The sequence below is a fragment of the Vigna unguiculata genome, chromosome 4 (genome assembly GCF_037176805.1).
Source record: "Vigna unguiculata cultivar grain cowpea cultivar isolate G323 ecotype 2 chromosome 4, ASM3717680v1, whole genome shotgun sequence".
Lineage (NCBI taxonomy): Eukaryota > Viridiplantae > Streptophyta > Magnoliopsida > Fabales > Fabaceae > Vigna > Vigna unguiculata.
Window position 1 is genome coordinate 31,504,704 of NC_140795.1, and position 7,199 is coordinate 31,511,902.

Sequence of the window (7,199 nt, forward strand, 5' to 3'; positions counted from 1 at the left end):
TGAAATTTCTTCAACTCAAATACAAGTTTCTGATTATTTAATTACATTGTTCTCATCTATAAAATATTGTTTCTTCAAGTTGATTCTCAGCCAAGTTGACCAAGTTAAGCATGTGAGAGTTTCTTCGAAGTTTGTATCATATTACACTATACTACTGTAGTAAAGGCTTTTTGCCCCGATTATTTTTCTCATTTTGCCTCGGGTCTGGAACCGAGGCATATTGGGGCGAGGCCAAAAGGCATCCCTTTTGGCCTCGGTCGTTACTCGAAACCATAAAGTTCCATTTCTACCTCGGATCAAAATAGAACCGAAGTCGATCATCCTCGTCGGCGAAACGCAGCAGCAGCCACCATCTTCTTCCACAAATCTGCAACCCTAATTTTTTGGCCACCACAGTTTCGTCTTCTTCTCCGCAACGCACCACTACACTGCAACAGCTTCTCTCTCTCAAGACCACCCTTCAATTTTGGACCCCTTTCATATTCCTTTGCGACTCACTTTCCATTTTCTACATCTTTCTCTCCTCCTTCTCTTCTCGTACACATTTTTCTCCCCTTCTTTTTACCTCTTCAATCATCTTTTCTTCTATTAAGATCTTTTGGGTCACTGAAAGCTCGCGTTTTTCTTCCTGCATTGGCTCTGGTTCTCATGACCGGCTTCCTCTATGATACTTCAGCTTCGAACTTATTTTTCTTTTCTGGGAAATTTTGTATGGTTCTGAATTTTAATTTGCTCGGTGTTTTTTGAGTTTGGCTCTGCCAAAACTGTTAATGGTGGGTTTTGTTATGCAGAGAGCAGCGCCACTGCAACAACGCAACGCCACCACCACCTTCGAACAGATCGGAGCAACAGCGAATCCGCGCCACCAGAGCCACCTTCGAACAGATCGGAACAGTCATGCCGGAGGGAGAAGAGAAAGAGTATTATTGCAGAGAGGGGCGCAGGGAAGAAGAAGAGAAAGGGGGCTCACGAATTTGGTGCCCTAATTAAACCATATGGCACCGGTTCAGGCCCACCCGAGGCCAAAGAGGTAACGACTAGTGGGTTTTTGGCTTCGGGTCTGTGTAACCGAAGCATATGAGCCTCCTTTGGCACCGGTTTTTGGCGAACCGAAGCATATGAACCTCTTTTGCTTCGGGTTAAACTGAACTGAGACATAAAAGTTGTCTGAAATTGTAAAAATGTCACCGCACCATTATATGCTTCGGTTTCTGAACAACCAAGACATATAAGGCGAGGTAAAAATCAATTTCTGCACTAGAGGCACTAACACATAACTCAAGTCACTATGATATCTTGTAAAATCATATCAACATTAAGAAATATGTATTGGATTTGGAAAGGAAGCGTCTTTCAATGTAATTAAATGACAATCTTATTTCCATTTTTTTTCCACTATAAAAGTATTTAAATAAAAGCTATTCTCAAATTCAGGGAAGGAGTGCGTTGGAACTACCATTAAGAAAAAAACACCTAGAAGATATCATATACGAATGTTCAACTGAGAAAAATAGCATAACCTGATATAGAAAAAGAGGTATGAAGGTATTCTTGTTCATAATAAAACTTCAATAGGATCCAACATTTTCTTAAGCTAAGAGTATCACAAACAAGTAAATAATAAAGACATAATACCTACCTCACAAGCATTTTAAAAACAAAAAACAATGGCAATAAAACATCAACAACGAATCATTAATTACCTGTATGGTATGTTTGAATGAGACGATTTAAGAGAGTAATTCATTTATTTAGAGAGTAATTCATTTCAATTACTTCATCCAAACTAATTATTTAAGAGATAAAGATAATTTAAAGTAATTTAATTACTAAATATTTTAATTTTTTAAAATTGTTGAAATCCTTTTCAAACACACCATAATATAGTAGAAAAGCAGATGCTTCGAACAAGATATTTTAGTCAAATTAAAAAAAAAAATTAGACATGACCGAGAAAAAATGGCCAAAAGAATTGTTAGAACTCAAAATTTGATTTTCCTTTTCCAATTCCAGCTGATACTTCGAACACCGTGCACGAAATCGCAATTCAAAATTTAGTTCTCTTATGACCGAATTCTAACTTTAGTACAAAATGTTATTGACACATTATAATATTCGATAATAATAAAAAGATACACCGATACTATTTGAGTCAATTTCTTAAATGGAAGTTTACAAGAATATTATTTTAATGTGGCTCCAGAAAAGGTGAATTGCTTCAAAACCAGTTATTTTGACGGAAGTTCCACCCCTATTCCTTAAAATAAAATTAAAGAAAAAATCGTTTCACAAGTAATTCTATACAATTTAAGGATTTTATATTTCTGAAAATCACATTAGAATATTATGGTTGTTGATAAATACTTCATGGGTTGAATAATCGGTGATCAACACAATAAGAATTAAAATATTTTATTTTTAGAATAATAAGAAAAATTTTACATTCTTGGTACAAAAGTTTATATTCTATTAATTTTGTTTAGATTTTGTTAACGGTGATAGTAATTAAAAACGGGTTTGATCTTTAATAATTATTACGTGTTTGGCTATTTTAATTATTAATCATTTTAATGTTTTTAATTTGAAATATTCTTACGAGAAACTATATTAATTTTGTTAAACTTATGTATATATATTAAAGACTGTTGGTTAGAACTTCTTTCATGGGAATTGATTATATAAGTTTCTTTTCAATCAAAATAATATTCTAATGTGAGTGTCAAGTAACTAACTCTATACAATTTTCGGAAAATTGTGTATGTGAGCTTCAAAGATAATGAATTCATGTAAAGAACTCATCATGTATTTGGGTTTCACATTAAATAATGTTTCTATTAGAAAGTAACTTTTATTGGAGATGCATCTCCAAGTTCCAATACAATAATATGAAAGTAACAGCCGAATATAACTTACTTAAAAAATTAAATATAATTATAATTTCAATTTTTTATAAAAATATTTATTTTTTACATTTTAAAAATATAGTTTTTTAATTAATTTTAGTTAATATAATAGTTTTAGATTAAATGAGGGAAGTAATGATATTTTTTTTTAAAAAAACAAATATTTACTTTCGATACTAGATAATCATTAAATAACAATTAATCTTAGAGACAAAATATAATTAGTCATTTTAATACAGTTTTTCTTATATTTTTGAGGTCCACACATAAGACTTCGATGACTAGAAAATCACAACAGTACTTTCGATGCAATGGCACATTACTTGAATATAATATGACACATATTTGGTATTCCAATTCATTTGTTTATTTGAAAATAATTGAATACGATACATTATATATGTATATTGAAAATCATATAAATATTCTTAAAAATATGATAAATATATCATTATTATTATCTACATACAATAATATGCATTTAATATGCATGAGTTAACACAGTTACTAATTAAAGAATATAATTAACTCACTAGTGCAGATTTTACTTTTTAACTTGCCTTATAGGCTTCGATTATAGCGGAACCGAAGTCTATAAGGAGGTGGTGACATTTTTGCAATTTTGTCGAACTTTTTTGCCTCGGGTCTCCTAAGAACTGGTGCAGTAAGTAGTTTTATGCCTCAGTTACAAATGAACCGAAGCTTATTAAGCAATCCAGTAACCAAAATTTCAAAAATGCCACTGACGTCAGATGTTTTGGCCTCGGTTATTATTGGACCGAGGCAGTAAGTTCTTTAGGCCTCAGTTATTAATTGAACCGAGACCATAAAGCCTGTTATAAAATTTCAAAAATGCCACCAGCGTCAGATGTTTTGGCCTCGGTTATTATTGGACAGAGGCAGTAAGTACTTTAGGCCTCGATTATTAATTGAACCGAGGCCATAAAGCCTGTTATAATTTCCAATTCGCGAACCCTTTCCACTATTCATCATCTCTCACAGTTCTCTCTACGCGAACCCTTGCACTCTCTACCACCACCACTGTCTAGCTCCATCGCGACTAGCTGCCATCGCGCGTCGTCGCCTCCGTCGTGCCATCCACTGTCGCCAATTGCATTGTCGCCTCTCTTTGTCGGTGAGTTCGAAAAATGGATTTCCTTTTGCGTTTTTTTATTTTGCGTTTTGGTTTGTTTGTCTTGCTTTGGGGTTCACAGATTTAGGGTTCAAAACACACCATTGCACTATCACAAAGAGACACTGCAAGAGAAGAAGTGCCATTACCATCGTGAGCTCTCCCGCATTCACACAACACCATCAGTGGTTGCGCAAACCAAATCGGCGATAGCGAAACCTACAAATCAAGAAACCAGATCTGCAAACATTGTCGCGGCCCCTATAGATCCACAAACCACCACTGACAACTGCTGTTGTGCATGAGCCACGAGCCCCGCCACGAACGTGCTACCACGACGTGAACGCCTCCACTGCAGACGCTACCACGACCATCGTTGCTTAAAGAGCTCCATATGTGTCGTCGCGAGCTTTTAATTAATTAATTTTTTTTTTGCACAATGGCTTCGATTCACATTAGAAACACGGCAGAAGAGTAAATTTATGGCTTCGATTCACACTTGAGGCCAAAAGCCATCCCTTTTGGTCTCACCCTAATATGCCTCGGTTCTGGAACCGGGGCAGAATATCAAAAATAACCGGGGCTAAAAGCCCTTACTGTACTAGTGACTTTTGTCTTTTGTGTGAAACTACTTCAACCATTTGAGTATATATAGATGAATAGTTGTTGTTGAATAACATATTCGGTGAGCAACATGGGATCTTCAAAATGTTTCATCGTCAGCGTGACACTCTTGTTGACCCTCTTCATCATGAATTCAAGTTATTAATGATGTTCTATTCGCTCTCTCTTTAGTTTCTCAATTCAAATGAGTCATTTTCTTGTGTATTACACATCTTGAGTTCTTAGTATGAAACCAAATCTTTGACATAGTTTTTGTGGGGAATTAGGGTTATTGTTTTATTTGAAAATTTTAGTTGGCATTGTTCTTAATAAGAATTTTGTGATGCAGATTTGTGCATTATAAAGGCAGAAGCAAGAGGAATCATTTATCGATTACCATGTGACAACAATAAACAGTGTCAAGATGGGTGCAAAAATCCAAATTGTGGATGTTCACCGATATGCATTGAACATGTCTGTCAGTGTCTACATGATCTAACTTCCATTGATACTGTTAAATCACCCCATCAAGCCCCACCACCACACCAAGCACCATCACCACACCACCATAGTCCACCACACCATGGTCCACCACATCACTTACCACACCACCACCAACATCATCACCAAGCCCCAACACCACACCACCACCCACATCACCACCAAGCACCCCCACCACACCACCAAGCACCACTCCCGCACCATCTACCCTCAAATTGAGTCATCTTCTTCGGATGGAATTCATCAATCCCTTTTTCACATGTATTCTTAGTTCTTAATAAAATGTGATTGTTCTGTGTTTCACCTTTTCCTCTTATGGTATCAAAGCTCATTATTGTTGTTAGACTTGGATTTATCGATAAAAACAAATTTCAACTAAGAACTTTTGAAAAATGAAAATGATATAATTAGATTTCTATAAATTAAAATTAATTTAAGTTAATTTGTAAAAGAAAGCATAGTATATATTTTTTGAAAAGAATATTCAAAATTTTACTTCCAACTTATTTACAAATTAATTATAATTTATGATGAACTTTTTTAATTAAAAAAAAAAACTCGGATAAACATGATCTAATTCGTTATATTTGCTTAATTTTAATTTTGAAATGAAAAGGAGTTTAATGTTGCTTTAATTATTAAAAATTGTAATAAGGATGATAATAAGAAGTTAAGGTATCAATCAATTTGAACCAAATTTTAATCTCTAAACAAAACCAATCAATATTATTAATGTGGAAGCAACTTCGTAAAAAGTGAAAGAAGAAATCACTATCTGTCTGTATATACGTATTATATCAAATAGTTCATCCTAAATGTTGAACATTATTAATCCTTTAGACACTATCATTCATAATAAATTTTACTCTATCCATAGTGATAGATGATAGCCTTTTTCTCTTTGAAATTATTTCACTTATCTATTAATATTTTGTTTGTATATTAATTCAACTTATAAATTACCTTTTTCATGGTCCGATAAGTCTCCTAACATTCACTATGTAATGTTTTGTTTGTTTCCACTAATTCACTTCTCACGCGGATAGAACGGCAAATGATGGAAGATGGAAAGATTTGAGGATAAATACATGAAATTTACTAAAATGTCTATTTTCTTTTTTAATTTCACTGTGCTGATATAGAGATGGCAAATAAACTCGTTCTTGTGGATATTGCCCGAACATGTTCCCGTTTTGACGGGGAATCCCCGTTTTGACAGAAAATTCCCGCATTGACTGAGTATAGATATGGGTATGGAGAATTCTGACTTTTTCAATTGGGTATAGGTATGGGGATGTACATATCCCCGCCATAATACACGTCCCCGCTATATTTCTGCCTCCGTTTAAATTATTAAAATATTCATAATTAATTGAGTAACCATATATATATATATATATATATACATATATATATATATATATGTATATGTATATATATGTATATATATACATATATATACATATACATATATATATATATATATACATATATATACATATACATATATATATATATGTATATATATATATATATATATATATACATATATATATATATATATACATATACATATACATATACATATACATATATATATATATATCATATATATATATATATGTATATGTATATGTATATGTATATGTATATGTATATACATATATGTATATGTATATATATATATATATATATATATGTGTATATATCTATATCTATATATATATATATATATATATATACTTTCTATTTGTTATTTCTTCTAATTATTTGGTTTGTCATGAAACTCATTCGCATCTCCAATATATTTTTCATCTTATCACAACCTTTATGTAATTATGTTAAAATGATGTATTTGAATTAAAAAAAATTACATGTCTCACATTTGAATATTTTTATTATTTTTTAATATTTTTATTTATTGTATATTTTCCATTCACATGAGAATGTTTAATACTCTCAATTTAAGTGTTTAATAGCATAAATATTTCATTTACTAGGTAATATAAAAAAATATTTACTTATTATTATTAATTTTTATTTCATTTGAAGAACTTTTG